This window comes from Doryrhamphus excisus, linkage group LG9 (assembly GCF_037039965.1).
Source record: "Doryrhamphus excisus strain RoL-2023G ecotype Guam linkage group LG9, RoL_Dexc_Guam_v1.1, whole genome shotgun sequence".
Lineage (NCBI taxonomy): Eukaryota > Metazoa > Chordata > Actinopteri > Syngnathiformes > Syngnathidae > Doryrhamphus > Doryrhamphus excisus.
This window is the reverse complement of record NC_136365.1, coordinates 20,064,290-20,089,006: the sequence shown is the minus strand read 5'-3', so window position 1 is coordinate 20,089,006 and position 24,717 is coordinate 20,064,290. Positions and strand designations below refer to the sequence as shown.

Sequence of the window (24,717 nt, the reverse complement as noted above, 5' to 3'; positions counted from 1 at the left end):
AATTTTTATATTTTATATTCAATTTTTATATTATTTTGTATTTATTTTTTTTATTTAATTTTTTTTGCCCTTACATGCGGAACATTTAGCCCTGTAAAATGCTCACATTTTTTAATCTGATTAGTCACAGCTTACAAATTAATCATGATTAATCCCCATTTGTAACGATGTGTAAAATATTTTCTTTATCGCCGATGTCGCTGTGTCGTTTTTGGTGCGTGCACATGTTAATTTTCACAAATATGACTAGTCTTTTTTTTTTTTTAATATTTTGTCACTGATGAGTAAAAAAAGGAAATGGATTGAAATCCAGTACAGCCATGAAAAAAAAATGTTTTTACCACTGATGATGTCCTTCATTTTTGCAACAAATGCTGATTCGTAATCATTTAGTGTCATAATGAAGAGCATGTTTGATGTACAGCTACAGTAAGGGAACATTCTAGTTTCTTTTGAAAGGAGGATGGGGGGGCGGAATAATAACGAGGCCAGTTCCAGGCCAGCAAGGGAGCGTCTCACCTGTTCTCTTGGACCCCTGCCTTGACTAATGGTAGCGGTCCGTAAAGGGGCTTCTGTGTTGTCAGGCCACGTTTGGTTTTGAAAGACACATGGCATAACGGAAGCTAAAATGATCCCGTCAACAAACCCCTCCTAATGGCGGGCCTTGCTTAATTAACACCATTAGTATGAGTGAACAGTCAGCACCATTTGGCTTCTGTTAATAATGCATATGCGTGTCATATTAATGGAGAACACAGCGCTCGGCGTCGAGAACAAACGTTCCTCCAGAGGCACATTTTGCCCCTGCAAGGCCTAATTGGTCTGCGGTGGTGTGGCGAATTGATGGCGTCCTCTACCGAGGACACTTGGACCGAGCCCAGAACTAATACTAATTATCAGGCCGGTGATAGAAAATCTGATTGACAAGAGGTTGCTTGGATTTGTCTCTTCAAATCAATGCACCATCAAATCGTTCATCTCATTCAGGAGTACTTTGCCATCTATTCCGATCAAAAATTCCAAATGTTTCCAATTTGAAAATGAATGGGCCATTTTCTTTATTTTAATTTTGTTTTTTTTTTATTTTTACATTTTTTAAATTTTATTTAATATTCTAATTTATTTTATTTTTTTAGTTATTTTTTTTATTTAATTTTTTTTGCCCTTACATGCTGAACAGAAATTTTTCTATTTTATTAAAAAAAGTGTTTTACTGATTGACAAGAGGTTTGTTGGATTTGTTTTTTTGTGAGTCGCGGTGTGTGGAGCAAACCAGGGCATGTTCTCATCTATTTTTTTAATTAAAAAAAAAAAAAAAAAATGTTAAATTAAAATTTTTATTACATTTTTACATTTTTAAATTTTTTCATCCCATAATCAGTTCACAGTTCCACATGTCCAAAAGGAGTAGGAAGAAGCAAAGCTTATTAAATCCTACCCCTCCATCTGGTACTTTTACAATCAGTAACTGTTACATTTGTTCACTTCCTGCTTTCCATAATAAATTTTAAATTTTAAATTTTAAATTTTAAATTTTAAATTTTAAATTTTAAATTTTAAATTTTAAATTTTAAATTTTAAATTTTAAATTTTAAATTTTAAATTTTAAATTTTAAATTTTAAATTTTAAATTTGATAGTAATATTTGATATTTAAATTAATATGTGTCTCGTCCCGCCATTGGGGCAGATAGTATTGTTGATCTAAATGCCCTCTTGCTTGACATCATTACTACAGTAATAATAGTAAAATGTAAATCTCATCTATTTAAATGTCTTTACCATCGGTCTGAATGGTAGTGTTGTGGTTCACATAGCCGACTTGTCTCGGGATCAATGCCCCATTCATAATTACAATGGACTGCTGATCAGTCCGAGTGATGACCACCAGTCCAGGGTGTAGTTTGGTAGAGACCATATATACCGATTATACTGTATAGTCTTGAAAATAACTACATGTATACCAGAGGTGCCGCTGTCACTAATGTAGCATTTGGAAAACGCTGACATCCAGGTTTAAACTTTATTTGGAACGAGCTGTAAGTACGTGTCATTTGTCCTGACACTAAGTAGTTGGTTGTTGATTTTTTTTTTTTTTTTTTTTTTTAAATCCCACCAATGTTTCTGTTTGCCCGTGAATTGAACTCGGCTTACCTGCCTGTCAGCCACTTCTGATCAACGACGTTTCATCACTGTACAAACGTGAAAGCTCCGAGTCATTTGGAATGGTAATGGTTTTATTTCATTTGAACATGCATCAGATTACAATTGAATGCATCACATAATCAGTTCACAGTTCCACATGTCCGAAAGGAGTAGGAAGAAGCAAAGCTTATTAAATCCTACCCCTCCATCTGGTACTTTTACAATCAGTAACTGTTACATTTGTTCACTTCCTGCTTTCCTAATTAATTTTTATTTTTATTGCCAGTTTGCGCCAAAGCAATTAGCTGTGGTGCCTCGTGGCGTGCAGTGGCTCAAACTGCCTCCCAACTGGCTCGTGGTGGCCCGTAACGGCGGCAAAAATGGAGTTTGGCGGCAAGAACATTTCAAATTGTTTCAAATCTTCGTTGCGCCCATTGCTTGATGCAAGCGTGTCCACCAACTGGAACCAAATGTCGCAAACAATCCGGAATGGAATGGAATCCACCGGAATGTAATGGAGCGAGCCAAGTTGCGAGTGGTTAGCGCGCAGACCTCACAGCGAGGAGATCAGGGTTCAATTCCATCCTCGGTCATCTCTGTGTGGAGTTTGCATGTTCTCCCCATGCATGTGTGGGTTTTCTCCGGGTACTCCGGTTTCCTCCCACATTCCAAAAACATGCTAGGTTAATTAGCGACTCCAAATTGTACATAGGTATGAATGTGAGTGTGAATGGTTGTTTGTCTATATGTGCCCTGTGATTGGCTGGCCACCAGTCCAGGGTGTACCCCGCCTCTCGCCTGAAACAGCTGGGATAGGCTCCAGCATAAATATGTTGAGTGTTAAGTTGCTGTGTGATGAGTTTAGTGTTTTTTTTGTGAGATGGCACTGACTCCCACTGTTATAATCAGGCACATTTCAACTTTTTTCACAAATAATCTTTGTAAATTTTACTACAGGAATGAATATGAATGTGAGTGTGAATGGTTGTTTGTCTATATGTGTCCTGTGATTGGCTGGCCACCAGTCCACGGTGTACCCCCCCTCTCGCCCGAAGACAGCTGGGATAGGTTCTAGCATAAATATGTTGAGTGTTAAGTTGCTGTGTGATGAGTTTAGTGTTTTTTTTTTGTGAGATGGCACTGTGACTCCCACTGTTATAATCGGGGACATTTCAACTTTCCTCACAAATAATCTTTGTAAATTTTACAAATTACAATTTTACAAATTTTACAGGAATGAATATGAATGAGAGTGTGAATGGTTGTTTGTCTATATGTGCCCTGTGATTGGCTGGCCACCAGTCCAGGGTGTGCCCCGCCTCTCGCCCGAAGACAGCTGGGATAGGCTCCAGCCACCCCCAGCGACCCTCGTGAGGAAAGTTTTCTGGTGATGCTAACCACTTCAAGCCCCTCCATATCCGCCCCTTTCCATTTAATCCACGGGTCGGAAAACTTTTAAGCTCACGGTTCACATTTGCTTTTTAAAACTGACAGACAGGCCAGACCATTCCAAAAGGAAGTGAAAAATGAGCTAATTGTATGTGAAATATGTGTAAAATCTTTCTAGCGGAACCAATTAAGGGCGGGAAAAGCAGACAAATTGAATACAAGACGATATATAGGACCGTCTGTCTTGATGGGCGTCACTGAAGAAGTCAAACGTTCTCTTTTTGTCTCCCTTTTTATCAGATTTTCGGAGATTGGGTTTTAGCGAGTGAGACTGCAGTGTCATCATCCGGGGGCCGCTACGCTATTACTGTACTGCAAAAAAAAAAAAGAGAGAAAACTTCGAAAGGATAAGGATTCACTCGGGAATTGGTATGGTAATCACACTTTATGAGTTGCATCATTTTCTGCTCCACTGTCTCATTGCGTTTTGCGGCACGGGTCCATTAACTAACATAATGATTATATGGCTGTGTCGCGTTACATAAATAGATGTTTTAATAGCTTCCGCAATTTTGGGTTGAGAGGACTGCAGAATGTCCCGCGTCGCTGCCTTGTGTATAAAAGACACAGGTGGATGAATGCCCGATGTGCTGTTATGGGCCCAGAAAGGCTGTTCCCCGAATATAGAGCACCCGGGTGTGTGTCCGCACAGAATACACAACCCCCATTTTCCAATTAACACAACTTAAATACCACTTGTACGCCACCCTGTGTTCTACTTTTCCAAAGTGGTCCTCTCCTCTTCATCCTCGACATCCTCCTCCCACTTGGCAATATCATCCGTCGTCATGGCGTCAATTTCCACAGCAACGCCGATGATATTCAGCTTTACATCTCCATCAACACCAACAACTGCTTAATTGACCCTATGGACAATTTGGAGTCGCTAATTAACCTAGCATGTTTTTGGAATGTGGGAGGAAAGAAAACTGAGTACCCGGAGAAAACCCACGCATGCACACGGAGAACACACAAACTCCACGCAGAGATGGCCGAGGGTGGAATTGAACCCTGGTCTCCTAGCTGTGAGTTCTGTGCGCTAACCACTCGGCCGCCGTGCAGCCTAAAAAGGACCTATTATGCTAATTTGTCTACCCTTTGTATTGAATTGTGGACTCCTATAGAGCAGCTACACACAATAACCAGCACAGAAAGCTTTTTAGATCTTCCCGAATCTGCACCTATTCCAGCTGTATTCCTATTCCGGTTTCTCAAGAAAAGAGGTTACTTTAAGACCTCGCTCAATAGTAAGTAGCTTTAGCTTGTTTTTTTTAGCTCTGAATTAATGTTTGGAGACCAGGGTTCAATTCCACCCTCGGCCATCTCTGTGTGGAGTTTGCATGTTCTCCCCGTGCATGCGTGGGTTTTCTCCGGGTACTCCGGTTTCCTCCCACATTCCAAAAAAAAACATGCTAGGTTAATTAGCGACTCCAAATTGTCCATAGGTATGAATGTGAGTGTGAATGGTTGTTTGTCTATATGTGCCCTGTGATTGGCTGGCCACCAGTCCGGGGTGTACCCCGCCTCTCGCCTGAAGACAGCTGGGATAGGCTCCAGCACCCCCGCGACCCTCGTGAGGATAAGCGGTAGAAAATGAATGAATGAATGAATGAATGATGTTTTGCAAATTTGGAGTGGTCAGACCGGAGCAGGAGGGGATAGAAAAGAAGAAAACAGACAAGGGAGTGCATTTTTAGACAAAATGTCTAAACAACGATGCCACAACGATGCTACTCTGGTTTCCTCCCACATTCCAAAAACATGCTAGGTTAATTAGCGACTCCAAATTGTCCATTAGTCTGAATGTGAGTGTGAATGGTTGTTTGTCTATATGTGCCCTGTGATTGGCTGGCCACCAGTCCAGGGTGTACCCTGTCTCTCGCCTGAAGACAGCTGGGATAGGCTCCAGCACCCTCGCGACCCTTGTGAGGAAAAAGCGGTAGAAAATGAATGAATGAATGTTTGGATATTGTATTTTAATGCATCTTTTACTCAAATTGTATTTTTTTCTCTACTGTAAAGTGTCTGAGTACTCTGAAAAGCGCTATACAAATTATATATATTATGATTATAAAGCTCCATAAATGGATAACGTCTTTACCTACGTGTCCTCAGCATGTACTGGACTAAAGCCTTCATTTGAGTCCCCCCTTAAAGTCGGTCAATACACGGTAAAAGGAGAAGGCCAGGTGGTGACATTAACAATGGTCCTTTTTCCAAATGAGCTGTGCCGACAAGTTCATCTTCATTATAGCATTAATGTTACAAATGCCAAATGTTGCACCACGGGAAGCTCATTAAAGAGCTTTAAAATAACACTCGGGGGATATTATTTGGAGGACCACATTTGTCCTGTAAAGACGCCAGGGTTTTTTTGGTGGACGACATGCATCGTCATTTGAAAGTAAATATCACCCGTGGCTTAGTGGTTTGCATAAATCTAATAGGTCAAACCTAGCCGTGTTTGTTTTAGGTACGACGGACGAATTCATCCAACACAAAGGGTGTCTATTATGGTGAATCAATATTTGAGCTCCGTGAGGCGTATATTCGTCCCTCGTTTTGTGCGGTTAATTGCTTCCGTGATATGTGATGATCCGCGCAGTAGGATTCCATGTTAATAAACAGAATATTTTTGTAGATAGCTTATCCTCGCAGGGGTGCTGGAGCCTATCCCAGCTGTCTTCGGGCAAAAGGCGGGGTACACCCTGGGAACAGTGGGAGTCACAGTGCCATCTCACTAAAAAAAACACTAAACTCATCACACAGCAACTTAACACTCAACATATTTATGCTGGAGCCTATCCCAGCCGTTTCGATCGAGAGGCGGGGTACACCCTGGGAACAGTGGGAGTCACAGTGCCATCTCACAAAAAAAACACTAAACTCATCACACAGCAACTTAACACTCAACATATTTATGCTGGAGCCTATCCCAGCCGTTTCGATCGAGAGGCGGGGTACACCCTGGGAACAGTGGGAGTCACAGTGCCATCTCACTAAAAAAACACTAAACTCATCACACAGCAACTTAACGCTCAACATATTTATGCTGGAGCCTATCCCAGCCGTTTCGGGCGTGAGGTGGGGTACACCCTGGACTGGTGGCCAGCCAATCACAGGGCACATATAGACAAACAACCATTCACACTCACATTCATACCTATGGACAATTTGGAGTCGCTAATTAACCTAGCATGTTTTTGGAATGTGGGAGGAAACCGGAGTACCCGGAAAAAACCCACGCATGCACGGAGAGAACATGCAAACTCCACACAAAGATGACCGAGGGTGGGATCAAACTCTGGTATCCTAACTGTGAGGTCTACGCGCTAACCACTCGACCGCCGTGCAGCCACCTCGAGAATATTTTATTCAATATTTTTCTCCGTGAACGTACCCGCAGAGAACCCACATGCAAACTCCACACAGAGATGGCCGAGGGTGGAATGGAACTCGGGTCTCCTAGATGTGAGGTCTGCACACTAACCACTCGACCACCGTGCAACATTATTATATTATTATTATTATTATTATAAACACAACCCCTTTAGTCATCTTTACACTAGAGTACACTTAATGAAAAATAAGCCATCTTACACATAATATAAGATGAGGGACTCAAACGTTAGCATAGCATAGCATAGCATGGTGACGATTGTTTCATCAACGTGACATTACTGAACCTAGAGACCAGTGTAGAATACTTTTCTAGTATGTAGAATACTAGCACGATGCAACTTCAAAACAAGCACATTCACACAGGAGCTGCTGTAGGCCACTCTCTATACTCTCTGGCACCTCAGAGGGGAATTGCACAGCCACAAGATGGCGGTGGCTGCATTTGAGGTATCACGAGTACTCATTTTTATATACCTCTGCATGTGCGTGTTACACTTACAGTCATGTTTACGCTGAACTTGTCATTGCTATTAATGCTAGCTCAGCAGTTTGCGCCTTATCCCGTTTACAGCATTGGTTTTGTTTCTGCTGTGTTGTGCAAGATCCTTAATAATAAAAGGTTTAGTTCCCCGTTTATGTTGTCCCGTCACTTTGCAACCCCCCCCCCGCAACATCCCAGCATTCCCATCATAAGCGTAACCTCATTCAATCCTCCCTCACGTTGCCAGCTAGCGGACCCGTAATGCAGTCAGCAATGCACTATTCATTATCAGCCCACAGGCTGGGCTCCATTGTTCACAGAGCAGGCGGCCCACTACGTGTCACACTACGCACTCTCTTCCACCGCGCAGATGCAGAGGCGCTTCAGGCTCAGGTCAACAGCAGCAAGAAAAGTGAGCACCTAAGCATCATTTAGCAAATGGAGCCGCCCCGAGCGGGGAAACGCTGCTCTCCTTTTATAAATCAGCATCATTGTCCCTGTCAAGTGGACAATTTCAAAACACTTCCCAGTATTCCAAACCGGAATCACCTTCAGTGCGTCCACAAACATAGTGAACGTGTGTAAAATACCTAAAAACTATTGAGTTTTTAGGTATGATGCCAAAAGATCAGAGGTGGAGCAGTGTAGGAATCGGGATTGGACGCATGGGACATCATTACGTTACTATGACACTGTTTTATTTATATTAGAACCATTTTTTTTCGTACCATTACATGGTAATATAACTTTGTTTTCGCAACAATCTGACTTTATTCTTGTCACACTGCCAATTTTTGTTTGCACCATTCCAAATTTACTCTCATAACATCACAATGTGGAGCTGCACGGTGGGGGAGTGGTGGCACGCAGACATCGTAACTAGGAGACCAGAGTTCAATTCCACCCTCGGCCATCTCTGTCTGGAGTTTGCATGTTTTCTCCCACATTCCAAAAACATGCTAGGTTAATTGGCGACAATTTGGAGTCGCTAATTAACCTAGCATGTTTTTGGAATGTGGGAGGAAACCGGAGTACCCGGTGAAAACCCACGCATGCACGGGGAGAACCAGCAAACTCCACACAGAGATGGCCGAGGGTGGAATTGAACCCTGGTCTCCTAGCTGTGAGGTCTGCGCGCTAGTATTACCAATAGGAATATGTTTTATTGCAACAACCTGCTGTTCTGTTCATGGTAATATAATGAAAGAAAAATATTTTTTCATGCTGACATACTGACGCAAATAGCTCGTGTTAATTGGCTGAACCTTGACAGAGGTCCTCGCGTTCCACTTCACTTTGTGTTCTCCCAGAAATCCGAGGCTCTGACAAATAGATAGTAAGAGTGGATGGAAGGATACAATCTATTTCTTCCTCCATCTGATAGCAAAGAGCAGCGTGATGAGAAATGTGCCGTGTTTACAGACAAGCGGAGACAAAAAGGACGGCGATAAATAAAACAAAACAAAAATAAATGGATGGATGGGCCGCGACGTGTGGAATAAATGAATGGAAAAGTTCAGCAACTTTCCATTTTCCAAAACAAACACGGCAATATAAACGTTATAAAAGATCCGATCGGTGATTGGGATGTTCCCTGCAGAATTTTTTATCTGATTTATGCAAAGTTTTCAGGAAATCCTAACTTGTCACTTTGATCATGAAGGACACCAGTGGAACTTGGTCATCCATCCACGGTCCCTCGGATTGGGCATGGGAAAATATAAGAAACAACATTTAATTTCAATTTTGATATATAACTCAATTTATGACATATTTAAAATTGTATGTATTATTTTCTTACTACTCTACAATTATTTAGCATTTTTGTTTGTTTTAGTTTTATTTTTAGGTTTTTACGAATAAATTCATGTCCCAGAGGAAAAATAAGAGAATAATTACTGTGCTCAAGAAAGAACAGGCAAATTTGTATATATTATTTTCTTACTACTCTACAATTATTTAGCATTTTTGTTTGTTTTTGCTTTATTTTTAGGTTTTACGAATAAATTCAAATCCTAGAGGAAAAATAAGAGAATAATTACTGTGCTCAAGAAAGAACGGGCAAATTTATAAATATTATTTTCTTACTACTTTACAATTATTTAGCATTTTTGTTTGTTTTTGCTTTATTTTTAGGTTTTACGAATAAATTCAAGTCCCAGAGAAAAAATAAGAAAATAATTACTGTGCTCAAGAAAGAACGGGCAAATTTGTATATATTATTTTCTTACTACTCTACAGTTATTTAGCATTTTTGTTTGTTTTTGCTTTATTTCTAGGTTTTACGAATAAATTCAAGTCCCAGAGGAAAAATAAGAAAATAATTAATGTGTTCAACAAAGAACGGGCAAATGTGTATATATTATTTTCTTACTACTCTGCAATTATTTAGCATTTTTGTTTGTTTTTGCTTTATTTTTAGGTTTTACGAATAAATTCAAGTCCCACAGGAAAAATAAGAAAATAATTACTGTGCTCGAGAAAGAACGGGCAAAATTGTATATATTGTTTTCTTACTACTCTACATTTATTTAGCATTTTTGTTTTCATTTTGCTTTATTTTTAGGTTTTACGAATATATTCAAGTCCCAGAGGAAAAATAAGAGAATAATTACTGTGCTCAAGAAAGAACGGGCAAATTTGTATATATTATTTTCTTACTACTCTACAATTATTTAGCATTTTTGTTTGTTTTTGCTTTATTTTTAGGTTTTACGAATAAATTCAAGTCCCAGAGAAAAAATAAGAAAATAATTACTGTGCTCAAGAAAGAACGGGCAAATTTGTACATATTATTTTCTTACTACTCTACAATTATTTAGCATTTTTGTTTGTTTTTGCTTTATTTTTAGGTTTTACGAATAAATTCAAGTCCCAGAGAAAAAATAAGAAAATAATTACTGTGCTCAAGAAAGAACGGGCAAATTTATAAATATTATTTTCTTACTACTTTACAATTATTTAGCATTTTTGTTTGTTTTTGCTTTATTTTTAGGTTTTACGAATATATTCAAGTCCCAGAGGAAAAATATGAAAATAATTACTGTGCTCAAGAAAGAACGGGCAAATTTATAAATATTATTTTCTTACTACTCTACAATTATTTAGCATTTTTGTTTGTTTTTGCTTTATTTTTAGGTTTTACGAATAAATTCAAGTCCCAGAGAAAAAATAACAAAATAATTACTGTGCTCAAGAAAGAACGGGCAAATTTGTATATATTATTTTCTTACTACTCTACAGTTATTTAGCATTTTTGTTTGGTTTTGCTTTATTTCTAGGTTTTACGAATAAATTCAAGTCCCAGAGGAAAAATAAGAAAATAATTAATGTGTTCAACAAAGAACGGGCAAATGTGTATATATTATTTTCTTACTACTCTGCAATTATTTAGCATTTTTGTTTGTTTTTGCTTTATTTCTAGGTTTTACGAATAAATTCAAGTCCCAGAGGAAAAATAAGAAAATAATTAATGTGTTCAACAAAGAACGGGCAAATTTGTATATATTATTTTCTTACTACTCTACAATTATTTAGCATTTTTGTTTGTTTTTGCTTTATTTTTAGGTTTTACGAATAAATTCAAGTTCCAGAGGAAAAATACGTGAATAATTACTGTGCTCAAGAAAGAACGGGCATATTTTCCTGTGCCAGCAACACACCAAGAAAGTGTTTCTAAGGAATATTTGTGGATGTTTTATATATATGTATATATTTTTGTTTTGTTTTTTTGTTTGTTTTTTTTTTTTTTTTTTTTTTTTTACAGACACTCCCCGGTGACCGTATTATTTTTAACCAGTTCTAACACACACCTGGAGGAAGTTGTTGTTGTACTCCTCTGCCTTATAAAACTATGACTATTCATGAGAGTGGTCTCCAGAGGGCCTGACGTCTCTCTGATCAACAGAAAGCTGTTTGTTAGTCTTTGGCAATGTGAGCGAGCGGCTCGTTAGGAGACATTGTTAATGTACCATTATTATAAAATGAGATTTGCACTCGCACACTAAACATTCGTATCGTGAACGCGTCAGTGGCTACAACTGGAAAGATGGATGCCACAAAAGTTAATAGTTTCATGGCAAAATTTGTTCATTCATTCATTCATTTTCTACCGCTTATCCTCACAAGGGTCGCGGGGGGGTGCTGGAGCCTATCCCAGCTGTCTTCTTTGGGCGAGAAGCGGGGTACACCCTGGAGTGGTGGCCAGCCAATCACAGGGCACATATAGACAAACAACCATTCACACTCACATTCATACCTATGGACAATTTGGAGTCGCTAATTAACTTAGCATGTTTTTGGAATGTGGGAGGAAACCGGAGTACCCGGAGAAAACCCACGCATGCATGGGGAGAACATGCAAACTCCACACAGAGATGGCCGAGGATGGAATTGAACTCTGGTCTCCTAGCTATGAGAGTGGGATTGAACTCGTATAATGTACGTATGTTTAACTGAGGGATTGAAAATATTTTCCTAGCTAGTTCGATGCTAATGCTAGCACAGCACTCGACTTCACCCCTCCAAAAAATACCGGTGTTAATGGAAACTTCCGTTAACGGAGGTTGAACTCCAGTCTTCTAGCTGTGAGGTCTACGCGCTAACCACTCGACCGCCGTGCAGCCGAGCTGATGATCATTGGTATAATGTACATATGTTTTACTGAGGGGTTGAAAATCTTTCCCTAGCTAGTTCGATGCTAATGCTAGCACAGAACTCGACTTCACACCTCGAAAAAATACCGGCGTCATTAACGCGTCAACATTGACGGCCCTCGTTTTGACGTATAGACCGGAGTCTACCATGAAACGGTCATAATTAATTCATTTCTGTAAAAAAACGATAACCAAACCACGATATTGCAACGGACTTCTGTACTCTCACTGAATGTTCTGACCTCCTTTTTCCATTTCAAAACGCTCCCAGCCGTCAATTTCGAAGCTTTCCAAACTTCTCGCAATTGAATCCACGGGCACCGCACTCCATTTTGAGTCCGGCGCTTCAAGACGCGACAATCAATTCTATGAAGAACGAAGGAAGGGAGGCAGAATATTCAATCCCCGATGCTACTTCCTCCCATTAGCTACAAACTATTGTGCTCGGTGGGGTTTTTTTTGTGAGTGTTCTAAATAAATACTGTATTCTTCTTCACGCGTTCTGCCCCGAAGACGAGAGCAGCGTCTCTGCAGACAGAGCCATACATTCCCTATGTCATTGAAATTCATGAGGAAGTAATAAATAAATAAATAAATAAATAAATACCCGCTACCAATATTTCAAGAGCGAGTTCACAAGCAGCGGGCTATTTGTAAAAGCTGTTGAGATGAATACACATGAAACAAATGTTAACTCTGCTGACAGGCTATTAATAAAAGGCCGCTGTTTTTTGATTTAGGGCGCAGGCAAGGGAAGATGCCAGGGGACATCAGGATGCTGTAAGCGGGCTTCTGGAGGAGATGAGGTAAGGCTTTTATTGTGTGCTAACTGACTTCATTAGTTTAGCAACTTTTTCTCCTGCCTTTGACGTCAATTCAAGTCAAACAAATCAAAAAGAAACCAAAAACTATTGGAATGCTGACCACTGTGGTATACAGCAGCGGTTACTTTGTGGCCATGTAAGAAAGTGGTGTGGAAAGTGCGGCCCAGTTGCCATTTATGGTCCAGAAATATACAGTACAGTTTTTTTTTTTTAAACCTACCTCTTTTAGGTCAGTTTGGACATTTCGGTCATTTTGGTCAATTGGTCGTTAGTCCTGTGCATAGACCCGGTCCGCCGTGTTGAGTCAGTCCGTTCACTCATGTTTACGTTTGTTCCGACTCAACAGCTCATCAACTAGTGCTCTGTCGGTCATGAACAAAACGGTTCATTCGTTAGCAAAAAAGAACTCTTAATTTTGGTAATTTCGGTCAGTTGGTCGTTAGCCTCTGATCTCCCCCTGTCCATAGACCCGGTCAGCCGTGTTGAATCAGTCCGTTCACTCATGTTCACGTTTGTTCCGACTCAACAGCTGACCAACTAGTGCTGTGTTGGTCATGAACAAAAAGGCCGGCGGACTGAACAGGTGTTTTATAGGCGGTTCATTCGTTCGCAAAAAAGAACTCGTAACGGTAATTTTGGTAATTTCGGTCAATTGGTCGTTAGCCTGTGATGTCCCCCTGTCCATAGACCCGGTCAGCCGTTTTGAGTCAGTCCGTTCACGTTTGTTCCGACTCAACAGCTGACCAACTAGTGCTGTGTCGGTCATGAACAAAACGGCCGGCGGACTGAACGGGTATTTTATGGGCGGTTCATTCGTTCGCAAAAAAGAACTCGTAACAGTAATTTTGGTAATTTTGGTTAATTGGTCGTTAGCCTGTGATGTCCCCCTGTGCATAGACCCGGTCAGCCGTGTTGAGTCAGTCCGTTCACTCATGTTCACGTTTGTTCTGACTCAACAGCTGACCAACTAGTGCTGTGTCGGTCATGAACAAAACGGCCGGTGGACTGAACGGGTATTTTATGGGCGGTTCATTCGTTCGCAAAAAAGAACTCGTAACGGTAATTTTGGTAATTTCGGTCAATTGGTCGTTAGCCTGTGATCTCTCCCTGTCCATAGACCCGGTCAGCCGTGTTGAGTCAGTCCGTTCCCTCATGTTCACGTTCGATCCGAGCGTCTCAGCTCCCCGGTCATGTGTCGGTCATGAACGAACGGGTTCATGACGGTTCGTTCATGACGGTTCGTTCATGACGGTTCGTTCATGACGGTTCGTTCATGACGGTTCGTTCATGACGGTTCGTTCATGAACGGTCAATCTCTCGGTCTCAGTCTTTCAGTCAGCTAACCCCAGGCTAAGACAGGCTAGCACACAGATAGTCCCACCCTGCAAAAGGAACGGTGAACTGACTCTCCAGCCAATCAAAAAAAAGCACTTGCAACTGAACGAACTGAACTGGTATTGTAGGGGCGGTGACCTTGTAAAAAAAGAACTAGTTCTTTTGACCCGTTCGTTCATGACTGACACACCATGACTCAAATCTGACATCTGCGTTGACACTTTTGGGACATGGTCACTATGCTATACAGCGAAATAAAATAAATACGAGCCATAAACAAAGAAGAATCCGCCCAGCAGATGAGTGGCAGGGAGTTGTAATTACAGACGTTATAGTCGTCTTTCGTCATAGACAAGTTCTCTGTCAGAATTGTTTTTTTTTTTTTAAATCGCGGTGCGCAATGCTTAGGAACGTGTGAAGGCAGCGCTAATTAAGAAGAACAAAAGTGCCGTCAATTGCTAAAGAGCCTGTGGAGGTCTCTTGCAATCAGCCATGTGTCAGACAGCAGCGTGTTGATGCTCGGAGCTGTTGGTTTGCATAATAGCCGCGTGTTTACCATCAAATACTCTTTAGGAACTCTATGTGTTGTGGACACCCCCCGGTGTGCAGTTGCCCCTCTGATGGCCCCCACAGCGCTGTGTGCTGCAACCTCGTATGCACGATTAGAAAATGAATGGCGTTCCTCCCAAATAGCTGTAAGCACCTCTTTCTCTCTCTGTGTGTGTGCAAGGTCTCTCTGGGTGGCTGAGGTCCTTGATAGAAAGGTAGGATTCATACTCTTGTACTGTATATTGAATACTGCACACAAAAATAACCAGTTTTTTTAGTGTGTATGGAACACTGTACTTCAGTACAGTACTGCAACCCAGCCGAACGGTTACTATAGCACCAGGCCAACATTAGTACTTTTACTCAGCAGGTTGAGATATAAATATTCCACCCAAATGCTTGGTCAAAATACTTACTTTAACTACATTACATATATTAATCATATGGGCCACACAGTCGGGAAGACCAGGGTTCGATTCTACGCTCTGGCATCTCTGACATTAAAATGTCAGATTGTCCAAAACCTACCCTTGATGTTAAAGTAGACATTATGCTCATTTTTTTGGCCCTTTGTGGACTCCTATAGAGCAGCTACACACAATAACATACGCAGAAGGCATTGTAGATCTTCCAGAATCTGCACCTATTCCAGCTGTATTTCCTTTAGATTTTGTAAATAGTCAGTTTTAATTTATTCCACCCACATTTTAAAATGTCAGATTTTTGGCCCTTTGTGCACTCCTATAGAGCAGCTACATACAATAACATACGCAGAAGGCATTCTAGATCTTCCAGAATCTGCACCCATTCCAGCTGTATTTCCTTAGATTTTGAAAACTGTCAGTTTGAATTTACTCCGTCCACATTTTAAAATGTCAGATTTTTGGCCCTTGTGGACTCCTATAGAGTAGCTACACACAATAACATACGCAGAAGGTATCCTAGATCATCCAGAATCTGCACCTATTCCAGCTGCATTTCCTTTAGATTTTGAAAACTGTCAGTTTGAATTTATTCCACCCACATTTTAAAATGTCAGATTTTTGGCCCTTTGGGGACTCCTATAGAGTAGCTGCACACAATAAAATATGCAGAAGGCATTCTAGATCTTCCAGAATCTGCACCTATTCCAGCTGTATTTCCTTTAGATTTTGAAAACTGTCAGTTTGAATTTATTCCGTCCACATTTTAAAATGTCAGATTTTTTGGCCCTTTGTGGACTCCTATAGAGCAGCTACACACAATAACATACGCAAAAGGCATTCTAGATCTTCCAGAATCTGCACCTATTCCAGCTGTATTTCCTTTAGATTTTGAAAACTGTCAGTTTGAATTTATTCCGTCCACATTTTAAAATGTCAGATTTTTTGGCCCTTTGTGGACTCCTATAGAGCAGCTACATACAATAACATACGCATAAGGCATTCTAGATCTTCCAGAATCTGTACCTATTCCAGCTGTATTTCCTTATATTTTGAAAACAGTCAGTTTTTATTTATTCCATCCACATTTTAAAATGTCAGATTGTCCAAAAGCTACCCTTGATGTTAAAGTAGACATTATACTCATTGTTGGCCCTTTGTGGACTCCTATAGAGCCGCTACACACAATAACATACGCAGAAGGCATTCTAGATCTTCCATAATCTGCACCTATTCCAGCTGTATTTCCTTTACATTTTGAAAACAGTCAGTTTTCATTTATTCCACCCATGGCCCGCCTCCGGAACACGCCCACTCTGCTGTGATTGGCGTGAACACCTTTGTTGCATCCTAAACATATACTTTGGCCAAACTCCGACAAAACGTTACATCCCGTTAAACGTAAACACCGTACTCCACATACGATGTTGCAAGAAAATCAAGGAAGAATGTATGCAAATGAGTTGACACACAATGCTAACTTCCTGTCTGTAGTTCCATTCCTGTTCTTCCAACTTTGTTCCATTATTTACAAAGTAGTGATTAAACCTTTACACAACCTCATTTATGTCATTCTTATTGGTCTTTTTAACCATAAGCCTGCTTTCGTAGTACTGTTACTGACAATACTGTTTACAATACCCAAACTTGCTCTAATATTGTTTATTATTTTTGTCTAATAATTAACTACAATAGGGCTGCACGGTGGTATAGTGGTTAGCGCACAGACCTCACAGCTAGGAGACCCGAGTTCATGAATAAACGGCATATTTTCTTTTCTTCTCAAGCTATTTTTCATGCCTTTTCCTGCAAGTATAGTAAAAAAAAAATGCCCACATTCTTCATAGATATATTTGTAGGTTGCTATGTATGCTGGAGGACTTACTGGCTTATGGTTGATGAAGGCCAAGCTGCATTCTTCTGTAATGTATATCATCATCTTTGCACTATGACCATGGTCAATTACGTACCGAGTCGGAAAGCAAGAATGGCAGCTGCCTCAGGGAGGGGGGTTCCATAATAGCATCTGCGGCAAGCCATTGAATATATCAATACAACGTGGAATGGCATTTTTGTGATTGTCACATAAAGGCTATTGATGCATAAAAAAAAAACATTATGAGCTAATCCACACTGAGAGATGCCGCGGTCACTGTGAGCTCTGCCATAGAGACCCCATCGGTTTCAAATACGCTTGTATCAAAATAATTCAGAGATGGCGTCACCATTAATTGAGAACCTTTGAGGTTCCCGACGGCTGACTGTGATCGCTTCACTTTTAGCGGAAGTAGAATAATATGATAAACACTCAGATCTAAGCATAAATGGGTTGCCAAGTGTCCAACAACATTAGGTACGTACACATGGACCCAAATATTCCAATTGCAGATAAAATAAAGGAACAAAAAAGTGTTTTTACTTTATTTGCCTTTTATTTAACCTGCAAATGTGTAACACATGACACATTTGTAGGTTAAATAAAAGGCAAATAAAGTAAAGGAACAAAAAATAAATAAAAAGCAAATAAAGTAAAAACACTTTTTTGTTCCTTTTACTTTATTTGCCTTTTATTTAACCTACAAATGTGTCATGTGTTACACATTTGTAGGTTAAATAAAAGGCAAATAAAGTAAAGCAACAAAAGTGTTTTTACTTTTATTTGTAAAACACATGACACATTTGTAGGTTAAATAAAAGACAAATAAAGTAAAAACACTTTTTTGTTCCTTTACTTTATTTGCCTTTTATTTAATATAAAAAGTGTTTTTACTTTATTTGCCTTTTATTCAACCTACAAATGTGTCATGTGTTACACAAATGTGTCATGTGTTACACATTTGTGTGTTAAATAAAAGGCAAATAAAGTAAAGCAACAAAAAAGTGTTTTTACTTTATTTGTAAAACACATGACACATTTGTAGGTTAAATAAAAGGCAAATAAAGTAAAAACACTTTTTTGTTCCTTTACTTTATTTGCCTTTTATTTAATATAAAAAGTGTTTTTACTTTATTTGCCTTTTATTTAACCTACAAATGTGTAATGTTACACATTTGTCATGTGTTACACATTTGTAGGTTAAATAAAAGGCAAATAAAGGAACAAAGTGTTTTTACTTTATTTGTAAAACACATGACACATTTGTGTAACGCATGGCACATTTGTAGGTTAAATAAAAGGCAAATAAAGTAAAGGAACAAAAAAGTATTTTTACTTTATATGCCTTTTATTTAACCGTCAAATGTGTCATGTGTTTTACAAATAAAGTAAAAACACTTTTTTGTTCCTTTACTTTATTTGCCTTTTATTTAATATAAAAAGTGTTTTTACTTTATTTGCCTTTTATTTAACCTACAAATGTGTAATGTTACACATTTGTCATGTGTTACACATTTGGAGGTTAAATAAAAGGCAAATAAAGGAACAAAGTGTTTTTACTTTATTTGTAAAACACATGACACATTTGTGTAACGCATGGCACATTTGTAGGTTAAATAAAAGGCAAATAAAGTGAAAACACTTTTATATTAAATAAAAGGCAAATAAAGTAAAGGAACAAAAAAGTATTTTTACTTTATATGCCTTTTATTTAACCGTCAATTGTGTCATGTGTTTTACAAATAAAGTAAAAACACTTTTTTGTTCCTTTACTTTATTTGCCTTTTATTTAATATAAAAAGTGTTTTTGCTTTATTTGCCTTTTATTTAACCTACAAATGTGTAACACATGACACATTTGTGTAACACATGACATTGAAGTAAAAACACTTTTTTGTTCCTTTATTTGCCTTTTATTTAATGTAAAAAGGGTTTTTACTTTATTTGCCTTTTATTTAACCTACAAATGTGTCATGTGTTTTACAAATAAAGTAAAAACACTTTTTTGTTCTTTTACATTTGCCTTTTATTTAATATAAAAGTGTTTTTACTTTATTTGCCTTTTATTTAACTTTCAAATGTGTCATGTGTTTTACAAATAAAGTAAAAACACTTTTTCGTTCCTTTACTTTATTTGCCTTTTATTTAATATAAAAAGTGTTTTTACTTTATTTGCCTTTTATTTAACCTACAAATGTGTAACACATGACATTGAAGTAAAAACACTTTTTTGTTCCTCTACTTTATTTAACTATCTAACAAAAAGTGTTTTTATTTTTGTACATATAATGCAATTTTTTTTTCATATAATGCCATTTTGCCTGACCCCTGTATAAGACATAAACAAGGCATCCTTATCACATGTATGTAAGTTGATCCTGAACTTAGCGACAAAAGTGCTTTTAAAATGAGAACTAACATGACGACACGATGACAGAATGGCAGTATCGATCATGAGCGGGTTTTTACAAGTCTTTACTTTCCGATTGGAGGTCAAAGTAACCCGCGAGATAACACCGACGTGTCCGGTCTGTGGCGGCCGACCCTGTTGACCACGGGATCTGCTTCATTCCTCTCCTCTCCATTCCTCGGCGATATCGTCAGGCCGCCATAAAAACGTCATTGTGCTAAATGAGATGCATTCGCCTTGCAGGGAGCGTTCCCTTGATTAACACATCTGCTTTAGAGGAGCTTTTATTTTGGCCTGCAGTCAATTCGCCTCACGGGAGGCAATTTATCATCATCTGTAGGCCATAAACAGACAATGATTTATCCCTGCTGTTAAAAAAAAAAAAAAAAAAAAAAAAAAAAGAAATTTCAATGACTTTTGATGAGGTAATTAGGTTATGTCGTCCGTTACGTGTCCGTGTAACGAATCCTGGAAAGTCTTCAATTCAAGGACAAGAAGTCCTCGTCGTCAATGAAACACATATTTACTCACAGATTCTATTATTTAACGGCGAGATTGGCTCAATATGTGGCCGCCTTATTGCAGATGATGAGACGCATTTTGATTCATGCTGAAAATGCCTGCGTACAAAATGAACTATTGGCCTTAATTTGAGATGACAGCCATACGCAAATCAGCGCCACGGTGCCAGTCAAGGACGAACGGGGAGAGAGAGAGAGAAATACTCTTACAGTGTGGGCTGGCGCTACGTGCTTCGCATCTTCTGACACATCTAAAACTTCGTAATGCGTTTCATATTTCATAACCACCTGCTTACATTGGGACAGCGTCACAATAATATAAGATTCAACTTTATTGTTATTGCTCATGTCACTGGTACAGGGCAACAAAATGCAAATAATAAACACAATAATAAACATAATAATAATAATAATACACATAATGATACTAAATATAAAAATACACATAATAATGTTAAAAATGATAAATATTAAATCAATGTACTGATTTATTTCTAATTCAAATCAATACAAACTAAACACATTTTCAGTGTAGTATTTCATGTATTTATGTACAATATAGAGTCAGTAAATGTGTAATATTTTCAACTTTATTGTTATTGCTCATGTCACTGGTACAGGGCAACAAAATGCTAATAATAATAATAATAAACATAATAGTAATAAATAATAATATAATGAAATTATAATAAAAATGATAAAAATGACAAATATGTACTGATTTATTTCTGTAATTCAAATCAATACAAACAACACACATTTTCAGTGTAGTATTTCATTTCATTATTTCATGTAATATAGAGTCAGTAAATGTGTCATATTTTAATTTTCAACTTTATTGTTATTGCTCATGTCACTGGTACAGGGCAACAAAATGCAAATAATAATAGTAATAATAATAATAGTAATAATAAAAATGATAAAAATGATAAATATTAAATCAATGTACTGATATATTTCTGTAATTCAAATCAATGCAAACTACACACATTTTCTGTGTAGTATTTCATTATTTCATGTATTTATGTACAATATAGAGTCAGTAAATATGTAATATTTTCATTTTCAACTTTATTGTGATTGATGATGTCACTGGTACAGGGCAACAAAATGCTAATAATAATAAAAGCAAACATAAAAATAATGAAAAAAAAATAATGAAATTGATAAAAAAAATAATAAAATGATAAATATTAAATCAATGTACTGATTTATTTCTGTAATTCAAATCAATACAAACTACACACATTTTCAGTGTAGTATTTCATTATTTCATGTATTTATGTACAATATAGTCAGTAAATATGTAATATTTTCATTTTCAACTTTATTGTTATTGCTCATGTCACTGGTACAGGGCAACAAAATGCACATAATAATAATTATAAACATGAATAATCATAATAATAAACATGATAATAATAATAAAAATGATAAATATTAAATCAATGTACTTATTTATTTCTGTAATTCAAATCAATACAAACTAAACACATTTTCTGTGTAGTATTTCATGTATGTACAATATAGAGTCAGTAAATATGTAATATTTTCATTTTCAACGTTGTTATTGCTCATGTCACTGGTACAGGGTAACAAAATGCAAATAGTAATAATAATAATGAACATAATAATAATAATAATAAACATAATAAAAATGATTAAAAAAAATAATAAAAATGATAAATATTAAATCAATGGACTGATTTATTTCTGTAATTCAAATCAATACAAACTACACACATTTTTAGTGTAGTATTTCATTATTTCATCTATTTATGTACAATGTAGAGTCAGTAAATGTGTAATATTTTCATTTTCTTATTTCTTAAATTAAATATTTGGCCAGCCTACTTTATTTGTATTTTATTTATTTATTTTTTTGTAGCTGAGCCTGCAAATAGGAGCAAAAAAAAAAAATCAATACAAAAACCATTACTCATACTCTGCTACTTTTTTTTCCAGTAATGACATTAAATGAAAAGAGTTTCCTGTTTTATCAATTCATTATACACTTATACAGCAAGGTCAGTAGATTTACTTCACTGTCTATTACCATCTCTTTTCATATTAAAATATTAAAAAAAAGAGTAAATATGAAACATACTTTGATGCTAGCTAAACTTTGAGGTGTATTTTTCCCCTCCAAAATACTCTCTCCTAATTCCCAAATTCCTTGAGAGCTTGTAAAACAACAACAATGACAACGCGGCCTCCGCTCCCGGCCCCGTCTTTTAGCTGTTTGCGTTATCCGTGATTCCAATCCCCTGAGTGACGCTCGTCATGTGGCGGGGAGCGCTTGATGTTACGAAAGCGAAACAGAGGCGGGCGGAGTGTTGCGGCTGCCTGCTTCCCACACGTATGTTTTCTGACTGACAAGTCGACTTTTTCTCAGACCTTTTGTTATGTCACGTGTGTTCTAGTTCTGTATTCTGTTACACGTGTGTGAAACTATATAAGAAAGTACATAAGCTGTTGAGGAAACACTGCAGCCAAGATGTCAATTTAGTAGGAAATCGAAGAAAACGTGAGGCACTACGTTATGTTGGACTCGCCGTTTGGTTTAAGTCGAAGCCAACACTGCTGTGAAAACAAATGTTTCTATTTGAATATAGCCGATTATCCGAAAACACCATGTACTATTTGTTGTATTTGTATTGTTTTACCACAATAATTGCAGTTATGTAAGCGTAAGCCCTACATTCAACATTCAAGTCATAATGATTCATAGACCCACGTTTACATGACTTTTTCTCTTTCCGAATGACCTTTTCGAAAACAATGGTATACATGGAAAGGAATATTCCAATGGCGTGTCTACATGCGGCGCTACAATCAACCAGAATATTCAATGGGGGCATGCCCAGTAAAACGTAAACACCAACATCACGTGCAACAAAAAGTGTTTTTACTTTATTTGCCTTTTATTTAATGTGTCATGTGTTTTACAAAGTTAAGGAGCAAAAGTGTTTTTACTTTGTAAAGCATATGACACATTTGTAGGTTAAATAAAAGGCAAATAAAGTAAAGGAACAAAGTGTTTTTACTTTATTTGCCTTTTATTTAATGTGTCATGTGTTTTACAAAGTTAAGGAGCAAAAAAGTGTTTTTACTTTGTAAAACATATGACACATTTGTAGGTTAAATAAAAGGCAAATAAAGTAAAGGAACAAAAAGTGTTTACTTTATTTGCCTTTTATTTAATGTGTCATGTGTTTTACAAAGTTAAGGAGCAAAAAGTGTTTTTACTTTATTTGCCTTTTATTTAACCTACAAATGTCATGTGTTACACAAATGTGTCATGTGTTACACATTTGTAGGTTACATAAAAGGCAAATAAAGGAACAAAGTGTTTTTACTTTATTTGCCTTTTATTTAACCCACAAATGTGTCATGTGTTACACAAATGTGTCATGTGTTACACATTTGTCGGTTACATAAAAGGCAAATAAAGTAAAGGAACAAAAAGTGTTTTTACTTTATTTGCCTTTTATTTAACCTACAAATGTCATGTGTTACACAAATGTGTCATGTGTTACACATTTGTAGGTTACATAAAAGGCAAATAAAGTAAAGGAACAAAAAGTGTTTTTACTTTATTTGCGTTTTATTTAATGTGTCATGTGTTTTACAAAGTTAAGGAACAAAAAGTGTTTTTACTTTATTTGCCTTTTATTTAATGTGTCATGTGTTTTACAAAGTTAAGGAACAAAAAGTGTTTTTACTTTATTTGCCTTTTATTTAACCTACAAATGTGTCATGTGTTACACATTTGTCGGTTACATAAAGGGCAAATAAAGTAAAGGAACAAAAAGTGTTTTTACTTTATTTGCCTTTTATTTAACCTACAAATGTCATGTGTTACACAAATGTGTCATGTGTTACACATTTGTAGGTTACATAAAAGGCAAATAAAGTAAAGGAACAAAAAGTGTTTTTACTTTATTTGCCTTTTATTTAATGTGTCATGTGTTTTACAAAGTTAAGGAGCAAAAAGTGTTTTTACTTTATTTGCCTTTTATTCAACCTACAAATGTGTTACACAAATGTGTCATGTGTTGTGTCATGTGTTACACAAATGTGTCATGTGTTACACATTTGTAGGTTACATAAAAGGCAAATAAAGTAAATCAAGTGTTTTTATTTTTGTACATATAATGCAATTTTTTCGACGGTGTTTTCCAGCTTGTACGGGATCATGTCTACCAAGATTGAAGTACAAACCATCGATTTGTTTGTTTTGATAAACGTTTTTGTTATTCGGAAAGAGAAAAACTCGAAAAACGTGGCTATGACCGTGTTATTGTTTGTAGATTTTTTAGGTGACACGTTTGAATTGAAGATAGTCAAATTTGGGTTTTAACACCTCAGATCTCCACATGGACCAAAAACCGAGTCATCTGTAGTCTATGTAGTATCTCCACCAAATAGCTGCAGCAAACTAATTGTGTTTTCATGTCCTTGTGTTGGAATTAATGGGCGGTTCCAAAGGAGCGACTCCTACTCTCTTCAGGCTAAGTGTCCTTTCTTTTAATCACGTCACTCTTGCTCTTTTGTTCCTAGCCTAGCGCATGACTGTCATCGCAGTTAGCCTGCCTATACCCACAGACTTCCCACTAAGGATTAATTAACTTTGAGACCAGATCCTT

At 37.4% G+C, this 24,717-nt stretch overlaps 1 long non-coding RNA gene across 1 annotated transcript in view; it reads left to right on the top strand.

Annotated features, from left to right (window-relative positions):
- Window positions 1-24,717, top strand: part of LOC144899779 (uncharacterized) — a 29,357-nt gene that overhangs the window by 886 nt on the left and 3,754 nt on the right. The window contains exon 2 of the long non-coding RNA XR_013628067.1: window positions 12,872-12,937. This is a non-coding gene — a long non-coding RNA (uncharacterized LOC144899779). The remainder of the gene's footprint in view (window positions 1-12,871; window positions 12,938-24,717) is intronic.